General features: G+C 38.7%; 1 long non-coding RNA gene across 1 annotated transcript; it reads left to right on the forward strand.

The window, feature by feature from the left end:
- Positions 1-2,971: 2,971 nt before the first annotated feature.
- LOC144033359 (uncharacterized) lies at positions 2,972-18,345 on the forward strand. The gene is made up of 3 exons (XR_013287950.1): positions 2,972-3,249; positions 14,156-14,307; positions 14,456-18,345. It is a non-coding gene; the product is annotated as an uncharacterized LOC144033359 (long non-coding RNA).
- Positions 18,346-18,826: the final 481 nt, after the last annotated feature.

Below are 18,826 nucleotides of genomic sequence, written 5' to 3' on the forward strand. Positions count from 1 at the left end.
ATTTGTAAAAATTGAGATACCTATCAGGCTAATACTAACAAAAAAGTATTCTATAACCGTGTGCCAAGCCATTTTGATTTTATTTTGTTAATTGTGCATCATTTTTGGCCTTTCCATGAAACGTTGCAAACACAAAGCATGGCAAATACATTTACAATTTAGACAGTTTCCTATTTTACAGTACCCCAACATGCAAGTACCTCGACGTGCAAGTACCCCAACGTGGCCCAGGTTGCGAGGGCCTTTTATAGCTGCTCGCAGCTCTAGTTATTCTTCTTCTTCTTTATTCTCTGCAAATGATCGCATTTTTGAGGACCTAAACATTTATGAAAACTCACCGAACTTTGCACACTCTTCGGGCCCGGCGAAAATATTCTGACGTTGTCATAACAACGCGACTCTATAGCGCCCCTAGCATCCATCCATCCATCCATTTTCTTGACCGCTTATTCCTCACAAGGGTCGCGGGGGCTGCTGGCGCCTATCTCAGCTGGCTCTGGGCAGTAGGCGGGGGACACCCTGGACTGGTTGCCAGACAATCGCAGGGCACACAGAGACGAACAACCATCCACACTCACACGCACACCTAGGGACAATTCGGAGCGCCCAATTAACCTGCCATGCATGTCTTTGGAATGTGGGAGGAGACCGGAGTACCCGGAGAAGACCCACGCGGGCACGGGGAGAACATGCAAACTCCACCCAGGAGGGTCCGAGCCTGGACTCGAACCGGAGACCGCCCCTAGCATAAATAAATAAAAACCAATCCCGGCACGTTTGAGCTAGAGCTACGAAAATTGGCAGGCACGTGTAGCACCCCGGGATGCACAAAAGTCAATTGGGACCATGTAGCTAAAATGTACAGGAAGTGAGCTATGAATTTTTGAATGTCCAATTTTGGCCCATTTTTGCACAATCACTGTGGTCATACTTCCCCCCCCTTTGCAAACAGTTTTATTCCGATTGACTTCAAACTTGGCATGTATCATCTCAAGACCGGAGACAACAGCTGGGCAAAATCGGAATACTATATGAAGAGGGCGGGGCATCAAATATTGCCTTTAAAATTTCATTTGTCCAAAAAGACAAAATTCTTCATAACTCCCATGTACAAGCTCCAAAAAATCTCAAACTTCTCATGCAACTTAATAGTCACGGCCTGAAAACATCTATTTAATAAAATTCAGTTATACATATAGCGCCACCTAGTGGTGACAATAAATGTCACAATTGACATTTTTAGCTATTGTGCCGAGCTCGTTGAAGGGCTCCAGTTGAAAATTGGTCAGAAATGCCTTAACATGTTGTTCATGCTCCACACCAAATACTGTAAATTTTCGCCAAACGGCGTGGCCGCTATGGTGCCGCAAATTCTGATAATTTTTCGTGAGAATAAAAGCTGCTTTAACTTGACCCAGATGGTCCAATCTTCTCAAAATATCACACATTTGATGAGAGTCCAGCCCTTAAGACATCTACGAACTTATATTTCATCTTACTGATAGCGCCACCTATTGGCTATTATTTTTTCTTACGATTTTTCTTTCATGTTTTTCTCCAACCACGTTAACTGGACATACCTCATATTAGCTCAGATGAGGGTTTCGGCCTTCATGATGTCACAACACGAAGTTTGTGAGTTTTCGTGAATCGCTGTGGGCGTGGCTAAGCGCTGTTCGCCAAGAAAACAACGCAAAACAACAAACTTGGCACAAACATCTGGCCTGGCAAAACGAGCAATATTTTATTGTGGATTGTGCTATTTTTACAAAAATAGAAACTCATTCTAAGTGTGATAACTAAGTAATTTATGAATATTCATTTATTTTCCATCACTCAAAATGTTCACTGGCATCAGATCTACCCAAACATACATATTTTTGTTATTTAGTTTTATTTATTTTTGATAGCCTCTTTGGACATTAAAAGCAATATCGTGAATGAAGGATATGCTTAATAACTCCCAGGTACATGCTCCAAAAAAATCCCATACTTGAAATTTATATTTATTGTCAAGGCCTGACAAAATTCAGTTATAAATACAGCGCCACCTAGTCCTTGAGGCATAAAAAATAAAAAATAAAAAAAATGCCTCACCTCCGGTATTTATTTATTTTTTACAAAAATTGTAAACTCATTGTAAGTGTGATAACTAAGTCATTTATGAATATTATTTTACTTCCCTCCACTCAATATGTTCACTGGCATCAGACCGATCCAAACATATGTACTTTTTTATTTTGTGTCTTTTTTTTTTTATTTTATCGCCTCTATGGACAATAAAAGCAACAAATGTGTAATGAGTACGAGCGATGTGTTTTTATACTTTTACAAAAAATACCAATCAGGGCAACTCATTGCCTAAAAATAGAAAAAGGACACTGATTTTTTCAGATCTTAACAATCACCAATACCCAATGAGCTTGACACATTCATCACACCTGGCAAAAACCACATGTAAAGGTTTAACATGCCATTTTTCAAAGAAATTCTGCTTCCAATGTGCCGGTACCCCAACGTGCCAGTACCCCAACGTGCAAGTACCCCAACGTGGCCCGGGCTGCGAGGGCCCTTTATAGCTGCTCGCAGCTCTAGTGTTATCTTTGTTTGTTTTTGTCTTTCTGTAAAGCACTTTGTAACAGTTCAGGCTGTTTGAAAGCGCTATATAAATAAACTTGAGTTGAGTTGAGTTGAGTTGAGTTGAGTTGTACGTTGTGGCTGTTCCAACCTGGTGGCAGAAGACCACATTGGCCACTTCTGTGCTTGCGTGTGGGAAGAATACTTGCAGCATGCAAAACCCACAAAAAAAAACAACAAAAAACACCTTATGACATCAAATAACAAGATAGCTTTGATTAAAAGCTTTGATATGAACAAAGAAAATAATCACTATGGTGCATATGTGCAAACATACTAATTTCAAAGAAACAACAAAGTCATCTATACACGCACATCAGACGCGCCTCTACAGGCAATGTCACACATATTGGCAAAATTACACTCCCGTGAAGCATTCAGCTGACAGTGCTCATCGGTGGCTCCAAAAATATAGATGCGTATGTTGTCAACAAATTGGCTCAGCAGACGTCAAGCGTGAGCGTAAAGTGTCGTGAATATGGTGTAAAATGTGCACAAGAATGAAAGTCAAGTACGAAAAGGAGCTCTGTGGAGCACAAGAGGAGAACGAGCAACAACGTCAACTCCTGGACGCTGTTTGCAAGCAGCCTCGAGTTGTGTTGAACAGAGCAGGTTTGTCACTTGCTTAATACTTTTCAACAACATCTGTAATGATTTTGAAAGGAATCCTCATCCGGCCACTGTGTGACGTTACGTTTACAGTTTTTCATTTCCCAGATCAGCATTGAATTTCTCAGAACCAGTCTAGGGGCAATCCTGTTTTTTTTTTTTTTTTTACTGCAGTGGTCCAAGCATATGTCTACCACCTTGACTTTATATGAATCATAATATTTTCACCCGGAGCAAAGTGATTACTTGAACAAGACATTGTCACATAAACATAACAATTTTGGGGAGTTAACATTAAATGAGTCCTACCTCAAAATCGTTTAAACCATTCTAGGAGTGAATATAGGAAAAATAAAAAGTAAGAAGTCATAACACCTCAGAAGAAGTACTTCTGCTCCGCTGGTCGGCTTTAACCGAGAAGATGTTTTGTGGAAACGATGGGATGTAGAGTGCTGACTTGAGAATAGTTAATTTACAGCAGGCTAAAGATTTCTGAGCTCCGGCGACTGACCAATATTGGAACCGTTTGCAGCCAAAATATCGTTAGCATAAGCTTCAATATACTTAAGGCTAGGTATCATTTGCACATACCTGGCTTCTCAACTTCTCCCGTTTTCAGCAAGTGGTGAAATCATGTCTTTTCATGAGCAAGGTGAAACGTGTCCGCTTTGATGATCGCTCTCATTATTCCCCTTTCTTGTCATACGTGCTTGGTGCTTCCTTGTGTAAATGACTCCTCCAAGGTAAACACAGTAAGCTGCTTTTTTAGTGGGAGTTGTTGTGTTCCTCTCGTATGGAGTGAGGACACGACTGGCAGAGCGAAAGCTATGAAAGCCACGGCGCAACGGAAGGGCATAAAAAAAAACAAAAAACATTGGTTATTTTTTTTTAATCGTCCACAACAAAGCACTCAAATTAATTAAAAAATATATCGATATATTGCCCAGTTCGTTGTACACACTTTCACATGCAAAACGGTCAAACAAGTTGTTAGTTGTTATATATAGTTGTTAGGTCGAACAAGCAGCACGTGTTGGCGAACACCAAATCAAAACATATATATATATATATATATATACATATATACATATATATATATACATATATACACACACACACACACACACATATATATATATATATATATATATATATATATATATATATATATACACACACACACACACACACACATATATATATATATACACACACATATATATATATATATATATATATATGTATCGGTTTATTCAATAAAAATTAACAAGAAAAAAAATACATCATTCACTTGAAAAAAATTCTTCCCTTAGTGTTTTACACAATGAAAACAGTAAATTAATAACTGTTTAAATGAGCAATTAATGAGCCTTTAATATGTCGGGGTGAAAGAACAGCCAAAAAGACGGCCAGCTTGACGGAAATGGAATTGCAACACATATTTACTTTTTAATTTAGCTTTTTTTTCTTTTTTTTTTTAAACAGATATAGGATAAGATGCACAAAGTGAAATACACTTATAATCCCAAGTATTCTCAATTCTTTTATTTTCCTAAATATAAAACAACTGATAACGTATTGAATTTGTAAACATCAAATGAAGGAAAACAGTGGTATGAAAACAACCTTAAAATCTATCTTTTATATATAGTTGAAAAATGGGGTTTTGATTAATAAGATCAATCACAGTATAAACATAAATGACAGTCAGCTGACAAATACCACAAGAACTTAAGCATTAACTGGCTAATGCTGTAAGCACTCAAAGATTAGAACAAACAAGGGATGTTCATATCAAGATTAGATGATTTATAAAACCACACAGGCAGATTAGGTGTCTAATTCTCCTGACCCTCTGAAATAAATCTGGGTTTATTTTCCACGTAGCTCCAAAGCGATGACTCAAGCCAAGTTCTCACAGCTGCTACAGTCGACAGATTGCTAAATTCCAGATGATCCGATCAAGCAATACTCCACTGGTTAAGTATGCTAGTGAGCTTAAAGAAATTAATTTCATTATCTATTGGCACAGTAGGGGAAAAAAAAACAATGAATAAATGTGGTGCTCTTGTAAACCAATATATATTATGTATAGTTACAAATGATTCGCCACAATTTTCAATGAAGAAATAAGAGCAATTTATATAACCAGTCGCCAACCTATAAAAATTAACTTCCATAACAATATGCCTGTTTTTTTTTCTTTCTTTTTTTGTACATTTTGTATCAGAATAGTATCGGCGAGACAGTTATATCATGTAATGACTAAAAGATATATGGATACTGTTCAATTGCACAACACAATTTCACAGATTCAGTTTTAAACTATAGTAATGAAAGCAAGTCAAGCCATCTTTATTTATATAGCGTTTTCAAACAGCCTTAGCTGTCACAAAGCGCTTTACAGGAAAACAATAAAGCAAACATAACATAAAACATTAACAACACTAAAAACAGTAAATCCAAGTAAACGAATCTCAAACGTTCATATTTAAATTTCGCAAACAGACAACATCGTTGATAGATTGGATCAGATAGTTTGTTGATACATGTTTTCTTTGCTTGTGGAAAGGACATTGCACATTGTGTGACATGTTATAGAAATAAAACTGTACTGCCCTGCGCAGACATAATTTTGGTTTCTGATTAATGCAATGTGCTTCTTGTACAAATGTATTGCATTTTTCTATTTCCTGTATCCAATATTGCTGGTGGAACGATGCCAAATGCAACTAATAAAGATTATCTCAGCCTATATCATATTACATTGTTTTCAATTGTTAACGTACGTATATTCATAAATTCAAAGGTGAGTTGTTCAAACAAATTTGAGTGAGCTTGCCTTTCAGTTGTTTTCCTATTGCTAAAAATAAAATAAAATGACATGCGTAGCACAATTATTTAAACTGACACCCAGAGAGCAAAACCTCTTCTCAAGTCTCCAAAACTCCAGGGGTGTCCCGCCGTACGGCCCGCCGTCCATTTTTCAGTGGCCCACGACATATGCTAAAAATGGCATTTGACTCAGTTCAAATAAAATAAAAACAAAAATGTTTGGAGATGGTCAAAGTAAGAAGGGAGGGTGTCGAAAAACACAGATACTATTAAAGGTTATTTTAGTTAACTAAAAACTAACGAACAAACTAAAATAAAAAAACAATTTCGTTAACGAAATAAAATAAAAACGAAGATGCTTTTTTTTTTAAAACAAAACAAAACAAAACTAACTAAAACTAACCATAATTATAGCAAACATGTCCTTCGTTTTAGTCTTTGGTAATTAATTTAATGCATGAGCCTTTGGGGATGATTTTAAATGTGATTTTTAGTAGATTTATTTTGATATAAACCAGAATCGCGCCCATGGTGTCTTTTAAATATTGTGCTCAATAATACATTTAAAAAATAAATTACAAATTAAATTAAAACTGAAACTAACTAAACTAAAACTAAGAAAAAAACATATGTTAAAGAAGTAAAACTAATTAAAAAAAAAATAAACTAACAGAACCACCGTGAAAACTAATTAAAACTAACTAAATAAAAAAAAAAAACTAAACCCAAAACAAAATAAAAACTCAAATGAAAAATTCCAAAACTATAATAACCCTACTGCCATATTACAAATAAATTGGTTCATATAGTGTAGCGTTTTTTCTAAATATGCAAAAGCACAAATAAATTATTTGTACAATTTTTAGGACTAAACACAATTTCTCTTCAAAACATTTGTGGCCCTTGCATCCTTATGATTTTCTCTATTTGGCCCTCAAATGAAAAAGTTTGGACACCCCTGCTCTAAAGACATTTTCTGCTTCACACACATTTTGCAATTCAAAATGGCACTTTATAAGTGCACTAAACACGGTCCTCTGCATAAGACACAACAATCTGACATATGGTCACGTTTGCCATTTTAAAACGCTTCCATTCAAAATGACAATGGACTCTATGCACAAATAGCCGCAACGTGTTTCCGGGAAAATCTCTGAAGGCGGTGCTTTTTCCGGTTGTGGCCATCGCCATTTGTTTTCCTCCAGAGAAGCTCGAACAGTTGTCAGCGTTTTGGAGTATATTTTCGTCATTTTTTTTAATTATTTTTTTTTAATGAGCATGATTGCGTGCATTTGTCAAGGCATCGAAGAAGAGGAGAGACGACAGTACATCGAGTATACTCTGCCTTGTTTTTTTTCTCTTATGCTGACCACCGGAGACACTTTGTGTTAACTTGTTAACATTCGCAGGGATAACTCTGTTGTTGTCGATCACACAAGGGCATCGATTGTTAAAAGTAGAATCAGAGCTGTATTTTGGAATTTAAACTTTGATGTGTGTTGTGGTCCTTTACCTTGTGTTGGCTTTGTTATAGCGTGGGTTAACAGCTCTTTGTGTAGTGCTGTATAGGCAGACAGCAACTTGGCTTCGGCAATCTATTTATTAAACTGTTTGCTTTCAACCTACACCGTCAACAACATACCACAGCGCCGCCGAGCGGTCACAGTAGTAACAATACACCACAATGTGTTGTTACTGTTTACAAAATTATCAGTTTCTGCCTTTGTGGTGTTTTTACTTTTCATGTGCCTGTATGTATATTATTCCTATGCTGCCACATTATTGTATTAAAAAACATGAAAATATTTATATGAGTCATTATTCTTGCACCGCTGACAATGCTGTCGGATTTCCAGAGCAACCACGTTTCAGCCTGTCACCATGGGCTGACATGAAAAAAAAATGAACAGTAGAGGCATTACATCTATTTCAAAATATTGACGAGGCAGAGATCGATGGATCACGTCGGTGTCAAGTTGACACCTTCCTGACTCTGATTGAGAAGGACGCAACTTATCGCTCTGCGATTTACTCCCTGCGGCGCAGCTGTAACAACAACTCTTCTGTTTTTACAACATGCCTAGTGGGAAAAGAACGGAAGAAATTGATGAGCTAAAGACTTTTATCCAAAAAATGGAGAAAACCATGGAGAAAACCATGGAGAAAAACTTGGAAAAAATGGATAAAACCAACCAGAAACTGCTGGAAGAGGTGGTGCAACTGCGGGACGTGGTTCAAGCCCAGAAGGAGGAGATGAAAAAGAAAGACCTGCAAATTGTCATCTTGCAGGAACAGGTAGATGAGCTTGATCAAAAACCTCTTATCAACGATGTCATTATCACCGGCATTAAAGTCAGGCCGCGCACGTATGCACAAGCCGCGGCCAGGAGAAGTGATGAGGATTCTGATCTTAATCCTGACAATGAATCAGTGGAGCAACAGGTGATAACCAAACTTCGGGAATTTGAAATAATGGTGGAATCGCAGCATATCCAAGAGTGTTACACACTTCCATCTGGCGGGAGAAAACCACCAATGGTTTTCATGAAACTTACTGACAGAAAAAGCAAGATCGCACTCCTCAAGCAAGGCCCAAAACTGAAAGGCAAGAATGTCTTTCTAAATGAAAACCTGACCAAAAAGAATGCTGAAATCGCAAGAAAGGCACGTCAATTGAAGAAAGATGGGAAAATTATGGCAACTTGGACCGCCAACTGCAAAGTCCTCATCAAGACACAAGGGAGCTCACCAGAGGAGATCAAAACCAGGGTTATCAAGAGATTGCAGGAGCTGGAAGTCTACGATAATTAATCATGTCCCAATCAATTGACCTTATTTCACCAAATTACACAGACTTAGATGATCAATTTGTGGAACATGCCTTGAACGATCCAAATGGAATATTTGACCCTGACACAAACTTCTACAACAACAAAGCGGACAAGTGCCACTACTACACTGATGAACAATTCAACAAATCAATTAATCTTATTGGTAAGCTTTCTATAATTCATTTTAACAGCAGGAGCCTATATACAAACTTTGGACATATCAAAGAATATCTGCAGAAGTTCAACAATAAAATAAACATCATTGCAATCTCAGAAACATGGATGAAAGAAAACAAGGACTTGGATATTGACTTACCTGGATATAATATGGTATGTACAAATCTAACTGGTAGAGGTGGTGGAGGGGTGGCCTTGTTTGTGGATAGCAACATTAAGTTTGATATTCTACATAATACGTCGATACAGGTTGACAATCTCATGGAATGTATTACGATTGAAATTAATGTGATAAAAGGTAAAAATATAATCGTAAGCTGTATTTATCGTACACCGGACTCTAATGTGGAAATGTTTACCGAATGTATACAAAAACTTTTGTCAACAATCCACAACAAACAAATATTCTTCTGTGGTGACTTTAACATAGATCTGTTAAACCCGAACAAAAACATGCACATTGAAGACTTCACTGATACCATGTACTCACTAGGTCTGCATCCATTAATTACATGTCCTACAAGAATTACGACCCATAGTGCTACTCTAATAGATAATATCTATACAAATATTTTTTTTAAATGAGATCAATAGTGGTATATTGATTAATGATATAACGGATCATCTTCCAATATTTGCTAATTATACATGGTATCAAAATGGTACTAGACAAGTACAAGCTATACACAAAAGATTTAGGACAGAGGAGAATATTATTGCATAAAAAATGAACTGCTGACTCAAAACTGGAGTTGTGTTTATGATGCAATTAATGTAAATATGGCCTATGGCTACTTCATAAACAAACTCGAACAATTGTATGATAAACACTGTCCATTAAAGAGGGTTTATTTGAAACAACATTCACAATCCAAACCATGGATGAGTAAGTCATTAATAAATGCTTGTAGAAAAAAGAATAATTTATATAAGATATTTATTAACCAAAGAACTAAACAGGCAGAGGACAGATATAAAAGATATAGAAATAAGCTAAATTTTATTTTAAGGGACTGTAAAAAACAGTATTATACTAAATTATTAGATGAAAACAAAAACTTTACTTGTAAATTATGGGATATTATGAATGAAGTTATAAGAAAGAATAAAAAGGATAAACTATCTTATCCAGAATATTTCCATGTTAATAATAAAAAAGTAGTGAATACAGAAGTTATTGCAAACAATTTTAATGAGTTTTTTGTAACTGTAGGAACTGATCTCGCCAAGAAAATTCCAGAATCCTCCTCTCACTATGATAACAGTTGTACAGGAAACCTACACTCCATGTTTTTGGAGCCAGTCACGGACACTGAGATAAGACACTTGGTTGCTAAATGCACAGCAAAATACTCTTGTGACATAAACGGTTTTGATATGATGTTAATTAAGAATATAATAAATGAAATTGTACATCCACTAATTTATATATGTAATTTATCATTTCAGACTGGGATAGTCCCAGATGAAATGAAAATAGCAAAAATTATTCCTATATACAAAACTGGTGATGTTCATGATTATGGTAACTATAGACCTATCTCAATTTTGCCACAGTTGTCAAAAATATTAGAAAAACTTTTCAATAATAGACTTGATAAATTTATAACTAAACATAAATTGTTAGATGATTGTCAATACGGTTTTAGAAAAGAACATTCTACGGCCCAAGCCCTGACTGAATCAATGGAAATAATCACGGATGCTATTGATCGAAAATTATATACCATTGGAATATTTCTTGATCTAAAAAAAGCGTTTGACACTGTAAATCACAAAATATTATTAAATAAATTAGAGAGAATGGGGATCAGGGGCACTGTATTAGATTGGTTACGAAGCTATCTTAACTAAAAGATATCAGTATGTGATATTAGGAGGGAGTGCTTCTAATAAAATGGAAGTTTCATGTGGTGTACCTCAGGGCTTGGTTTTGGGCCCTAAATTGTTTATACTGTATATAAACGAAATATGTAAAGTCTCTACTGTGTTAAAGATGGTACTCTTTGCTGATGATACAAACATTTTCTGTACAGGTGAGGATATACGGAAGCTAGTGCAAATAATAAATGAGGAATTATATAAACTACAACAATGGCTTAATGCCAATAAATTGTCTATTAATCTCAACAAGACTAAATTTATGTTATTTGGTAAAAAAGGAACTAAAGAAAATATCAGCATACAAATTTCTAATGTAAATATTCAACGGGTAAGCCAACACAATGTGTTGGGAATAATTATTGACGAGATGCTTACATGGATTCCTCACATAACACAGTTTAAAAAAAAAACTGGCAAGAAGTATATCCATCCTCTACAGAACCCAAAAAATATTGAGTCAAAAGGCACTCCAAATAATCTATAATGCATTGATTTTGCCTTATTTGATTTATTGTGTTGAAATTTGGGGAAACACCTATAAAAGTCGATTGCAGCCGTTGATGGTATTACAGAAAAGAGCAGTAAGAACTATCCATAGTGCTCCATATAATGCACACACACACAAATTGTTTATTGAAGCTAAACTATTGAAATTATATGATCTAATAAACTATAGAACTATTCAGATAATGTATAAGGCGGCCAGACACTCTCTCCCTTATAACTTGCAAACATGCTTCCAGGCAAAGGAATCGAAATATGATTTGAGAGAGAAACTTGTGTTTGTTCAGAGATGTGTTAGAACTACACTGAAGTCATTTTCGATCTCCTGTACGGGTGTAAAATTATGGAATTCATTAGATTTGGGACTAACTGGAACACAGACACTAGTTGGATTTAAGAAAAATTATAAAGAATCGGTATTAATTAGTTACAATGAAGAAAATGTTTAACCTGTCTTTTGTTCAACTTTTATGTGGGAAAGCAATAACTCTTGTGTTAAAAACAAGGAGGGAGCTTCAACACAGAAATGTAAATACGTTTGACTATGTTGTTGTAGTGCAAGGACATTCAATCTTGAATTATTTGAAAACAGCATCTGTGCTGAGTGCTGAGAAAAGGACACTCTGCTCCAAAAACTTTCAACAAACCAGTATGGATCTAATTAGCTGGTCTCTAAGTGTGTTTGACAAAATCTTTTCTACGATGAGACCTGGACCTACTGAGCGTTCAGGTCCAAGTGGAACTCACATGTCTGGATATGCTGAAGATTCCTGGGCTAAGTGGCGACTATTGTGTCTGACAGTTCTGGATTTGGAGGATGTCGAAGATTTGTACCTGCTGGCTGTGCTGGTGGTTATGCTGATGCTGCTTGGGATTGGATTCCACTGGCTGTTTCGTACGCTACGAAACATGTCTGATCGCCAGAAGAATGCAGAGGGAATGGCTGAGGCCACCCTGAGAGCCATCACTGGCGTGCAAGGCCGAACTAAGGCCTGTGATGACACTTCTCTGGTGAAAAACGACCTTGCAGCACTCAACCTTGCCATGAACGGAATGAGGAGAGACATGGCCACAAGGTTGCTTGAACTGGAGAAAAAAGTCGCGTTGAGTCAAAATCGTGATGAAGACGGATCTGACTGAAGGAGGTGTCGGACACATGGTTTTCACTATGCCCAGTTATCTAAAGCTGCTGGACTGTGATAATCCACATGGTACTAATCAACAAGTGATCAACAAACTATTGGAATGAATCTTCTGTCATGAAGTACATGCGATCAAATCACTGGTGAAGATGAACTGATTGAACTCTCAATAATCCATTTGCCTGAATCAAAAGTCTCCGAATGTAATCAACTGGATAACTAACTTCATGGACTTGATGAACTGAGTGAAATGTTATCATCTCTGCTGATTTTTATTATTACTGCTGATTTTATGCGTCCTAGTTTAGTATGGGGGCGGGAATTTATAAGCGTTATGCTTCTTCTGCCAGCCCTTTTTCTTTTCGGTTATTATATGTCAATATTGTATGATGAAATGTTGGATTGTCACAATGCTGTCCAAAAGGAAAAATGAACAAATAAATCAAATCAAATCAAGGTGTGTGGAGCGAGTGGATGAGGGGAGATGGACCCAATGGTGGAAAACCAAGGCCGGAAGACAAACTGGAATGAGAATAACTTTATTGACTGGAACCAAGTGAAGACTGGATGGAACGTGAGCGGACTGGTTGCCATGACTGGACTGAACGTGGACAGACTGGGCATGATGTGGACAAACTTGGTATGACGTGGATAGACTTGGCTTGGCATGACTTAGCAGAACGTGGACAGACTTGGATTGACGTGGAGACTTGGATTAACGTGGAGAAACTTGACTAGACGTGGAGAAACCTGACTAGACGTGGAAAAACTTGACTAGACGTGGAGAAACTTGACTAGACGTAACACGACCAGCACAGCACACCTCAACAGAACAAAACAAGACAAGACAATGCTACCACAACGCGTGACCAAACACGACTGACTAAATACAACACTTAACTGTGTTGTCTCTCAATATCATGTAAAGAAGGAGACGAGGCGTGTTGATTGGAAGTCGTTCACTTTTTACTTTTTTGCTTCAATTCGTACAAGCTCGCCCGATACTAGTGTTGTCACTGCGCATATTCTAACTCCCGTGGCATGCTGGGTAATGTAGTTATGTTATTTTACTCATAACATCACATCTTTCCCACTTTAAAAGAAATAATATCGCCACTTAAAGAAATAATAAACAAGGTCATGTTACAGCATTTTTTTTTTTAAACAAATTCTTGCCATAAACTGCAAGCCTCAAAAACAAACTTTGTTTTTTCTTTTTCTTTTATTTATTTTATTTTATTTTTTTCTTCGGTGGTTGAACGTGTCTCTTCGGTCTCGACATCCTTTCAACAGCTTGTGACGTAGACACTGCTGTCAAATCATGGTCAGCATAATCAGGCCTGCTGTCTGCCAACTTCTCAGATCCAGCTGTGTCCTGCTGAAGCGTGTTTTGAACCGCAGCATCCTCTTCTGCTGGCTGAAGTTGTAGATCCGTGCGATTGCTCCTAAGAGCCAAGTCATTACCAACCAGGACATTGTAGGAGCGTGGAGCTACTTCCTCTTCCACCTGTCCTTTTTGTTTCCATGTCCCTGTAGGAATGTCCCTGAGGCGCACAACGTCTCCCGGCTTCAGCACAGGCAGGTGTTTTGCTGAACGATCATGCAGCCATTTTTGTTTTGATTTTGCTGCTCCTTCGACATTCGGACTCCGTGCGCTCCCTTGGGTGTCAGCAAGTCTTCCCACACTGGTAGGTTGGAGCGAATGCGCCTACCCATCAGCATTTGAGCTGGTGACAGTCCATTTTGTAGTGGTGCACTCCGGTAGATCAGCAGTTTCTTTTGAAAGTCGTGTCTGTCTTGTGATTTTTTTCAACAAGGTTTTTATTGTTTTTACAGAGCATTCCGCCAAGCCATTGGACCTTGGATACATGGGGCCTGACGTGGAGTGATGGAACCCCCACTCTTTGGCAAAAGCAGCAAACTCATGGCTGGTAAACTGAGGGCCATTATCTGAAAGCAGTTCGCATGGGACACCATGTCTGGCGAAAACGGCTTTCAGATAGCTGATGATGGCTTTGCTTGTTGTCGACTGTAGCGCACCAACTTCAGGATAGTTGGAAAAGTAATCGGTGACTACTATGTAGCTCTTTCCATCACAGTCAAACAGATCAGTTCCTACCTTGTAGTATAGTCTGTGTGGCACTGGATGATTCATCAGCGGCTCAGCTTGTTGTTTTGCCCTGTAAGTGCGACAAAGTTCGCATGATGCTGTTGTGTGGGTGATATCTTGGTTGATTCTCGGCCAGTACATCACTTCTCTCGCCCTACGTTTACACTTCACTTCTCCAAGGTGACCTTCATGTATTTTATAGAGCATTTGTTTGCGTAGTGAGGATGGAATTACAAACTTGCTTCCTTTCAGGACGAGGTCATCCACCACTGTAAGCTCTGCTCTACAATTCCAAAAGTCTTGTATTTTCTTGGGACAATCCTTTTTGTTGTCAAGCCACCCTTTCAGTATTGTGCTCTTGAGTTCTTTCATTGTGTAATCTGCGTAACAACTATGGCCTATGGCCCAGTCCACCCTCTAATTTTTTTTTTTTTGGTTTGCTTCTTCAAAAGCAAACTCTCTGCAGTTGCATAAACATTCCACAGCTCAGAAAGGATCTAAGCTTGGTTAGGTCTGCAGGTGGTCACTCAACCACAAACAAAGCTCTTTTGAAGCCGCTGACCAGGTGACATAGGAATTTATACGTCTTCCGAAAGAGTTTATTCAAGCCCGACTTCCCGGGGTCCGAGAAAACACCTTCAATGACTTAGAATATACAGACGACTGATCACAGAAATGTTTATGACCTTTCTTATCAACCAAAAGGGACTCTCTGGCGTCGCCCCTCCAGGGGGCACTCCTGGACCGTCTAGATGGAGCAACAGCACCATCAAGTGGTGAAACTTGGGACTATCCTTAGTGACAGTTCTTAAAAGTAACCGCATTTTACACGTTTATACCATGATAATTCTTGACAGATAACTGAACTACAAATGACTCATGTTATGTCTTTGTGTGTATGAACGTCCTATTTCATTTGTACTCCATAAGGAATGAAAGGTAATCAATATCTTTTAGTTTGTCCAGATTAGGCAAGTAGGAACTACCTCACAAATTAGTTTATGATGCATTAATTGCGATTGGTGCTAAATGTGTTGTGTGGGAAAACTGATTTGCCAGACTGACCAAATTTAATGCCAAATTATTAATCCCTTTAATAATTTGCTTTTTAAAGTCTGCGCGAGCTAGTAGAAGGGTTTGCCACCGCCTGCCGAAGCTCCGCCCATCGGCTTTAAAACAGCGAGGGGATCCTCTCCTCGCTCTCTCCTCTTCCGCTCCACGCTTCCCCTCTAATTGACCATCCTCAGCCCAGCTTGCCCACTGACTTTGTCCCAAGAAACTTGTCAAGCACGTGGCCACCTTTTGTTCCTGGCAGCAAACAGTTACCACAAGAGCAGACACTCACTGCACGCCACGCCAAAGCAGGTGCAACGACGACTGACCCCAAAGAGACTCTTTTACTCCCGTTTCCCTTTTTCCCCCTTTTTCTTCGCCATCGGTGATTGCCCGCCATCAACGAGCTCCGCGGCACCGTGGTACACTTGCATCGTACCGCCGCACTCAAGATTGTGCACCCAAGCCGAACTGCATCTCACCTGCTATTCGGTGGCGCCCCGCCGCGGTGCAAGCTCACCTCCACCGACTGGCCTCCCTCGGACGCAGGCACACCTCGAGCTCCAACACCTGGAGTCCAAGGCTGGCGTAACTAACCGCCGGAGAAACATCTCGTCGACCAATCAAGGGACTACGTCAGCCCCCGAGCGGCTCCCTTGCTCACCTGTGGAATAGCCTCTTTTTGATTTTTCTTGCCTTTTTGAATGAACATTGACTATTTTTCCCCCTGTTCCAAAGACCTCCCATTTCTGCTCGTTCGAGGCAGCATCCAACTCTTAACTCATTCACTGCCAATGACGACTATAGACGTCAAAATCCAAGCAAACAGCCAGTTTTAATTTTGAAAAAAAAGAAAATTTAAAATTAAAATTTTAATTAACAAAAATAATTTAGTTTTAGTTATAGTCTTCTGACTAAATTTAATTAAAGCCTTAGTCATAACTCAGTCACCTGATTGTATTTTAGTTTTAATCCAACTTTAGTCAACAAAAATAAAGAGCAATTTTAGTCGACTAAAATTGGGCTTTTGCAGGCCGAGACCCAGTATGTGGCCTCAGTAAGACCAAGACCGATCGCAAGAACGTCAACGCCCGTGTTGTAGGGTAACAGGAATCCGTTCTACACACAATGGTAGCACTTAGCAATGAAATTGTTGTCATCGTCGTTATTCATAACAACAATGATTAATAACTATGAATGAAAACAATGAATAACTAAAACTTCAATTCAAATTTCTTGTCAAAATTTGCACTGGCTGTTTGCTTGGATTTTTGACGTCTATAGTCGTCATTGGCAGTGGATGAGTTAAGTGCACGTTTGGTCCCCCAATTCGGCATATGCAACTTACATTTGAAACACATCACAGATCTGGCAAGTTAAATTTCTCTTTTCCTGTTTCCTTATTTGTTCACATTCTTTCCCTATTTTCATTAGCTTTATTTTATTTCTTTTCTTCTGACGGTAGAATAGATAGATAGGCAGTGTTTTGATTCTGTAGTGTAGTAATCGTGAATAAATGCATGTTTTATTAACTCTATTCCACCTAAATCATCTGTGTTTCAGAGTGGATTATTATTCTTTTGTTAGTACAACGAACCACTGAATATCGAGTGTGGCGACTTTAGATTATAAATGACTGATGAAGAAAGGATTTTGGTCTTTGTTTGCTCCTGTTAACCCAAAGCAAAGCCAACGTGGTGCCTCTAGAGGTTATTGAGGTAATTACAATTTACCTCTGTAACATCCAGATTATTAATTCGTCAAAAAGACGACCCAATTATCGCTACATCTGCAATTGTTTCTTTCCGTATTTGTTCTGTTCTGTCAGCAGTCACAGGCAAGGATGACACGACCATGTCCACATATGCCTGTATTTTTGCGCTATTCTCACTGTCTTCATGTTTTTCATTGTCCACTGCTCGCGACAAGGTGTCGGGGGCGTACATGTATTTTCCTGGTGTGTAAATCATATGCGCGTTGTACTTTTGTAGCCTGATTAGCATACACTGTATGCGTACCGGACAGTCATTCAACGGTTTGTTCAGGATGGAAACTAAGGGTTTATGATCAGTTTCCACTTCGAACCTCTGACCGTAGACATTGATGGAAACGCTCACATGCATACAAACTCGCCAACAGTTCTTTTTCAATCTGAGCGTACCTGGATTCGGCGCTTGTCAAGGCTCTCGATGCATACGCGACAGGTGACCACTGCTCATCATGTTGCTGCAACAGTACTGCTCCCAGACCAAACTGTGATGCATCTGCCGAGATCCTGGTGCTCTTCTCCGGGTCATAGAACTTTAACACAGGCTCCCTTGTCAGAATCTCTTTCAGTTTTAGAAAACATTGTTCATGCTCATGGGACCACATCCATCCGTTCTTTTGTTCAAGAAGACTCTTGAATGGTGCTGACTGTGTAGACAGTTGAGGGACAAACTTGGCGAGATATGTCACCATCCCTAAGAACCGCCTCACCTCATCTTTGTTGGTTGGTCTGTCCATGTTGTTGATTGCCGAAGTTTTTCTCGGGTCTGGCTTCACCCCCTCTTCGCTCACATCATTTCCCACGAAGGTAAGTGATTTCACTGCAAACTCACATTTTTCTTTGTTAAGTTTCAGGTTCACCTCCCTCGTCTTATCTAGCACTTGTCTCAGTCTTTTGTCGTGTTCTTCTCGAGTTGAGCCCCATACTATGATGTCATCCATCATGGTCCATACGGCAAACGAAGAAACCTGTATCTTCCGTCTGGGGTGTTGAATGTGCACAGTCGGGAACTCTCCTCATCTAGCCTCAATTGCCAGAAGCCAGACGAAGCATCTAATTTACTGAACCATTTAGCTCCAGCAAATTGTGCCATGATTTCTTCTCTGGTTGGTAACTTGAAATGTTCTCTCTTGATTGCCTTGTTTACCTCCCTTGGATCCAGGCAAGGTCTCAGCGCGCCTGTCTTCTTTTGTACAACAACCAGTGAACTGACCCATTCAGTTGGCTCGTCAATTTTCTTGATGACTCCTAGTTTTTCCATACGCGACAATTCATC

This window comes from Festucalex cinctus, chromosome 13 (assembly GCF_051991245.1).
Source record: "Festucalex cinctus isolate MCC-2025b chromosome 13, RoL_Fcin_1.0, whole genome shotgun sequence".
Taxonomy (NCBI): Eukaryota; Metazoa; Chordata; class Actinopteri; order Syngnathiformes; family Syngnathidae; genus Festucalex; species Festucalex cinctus.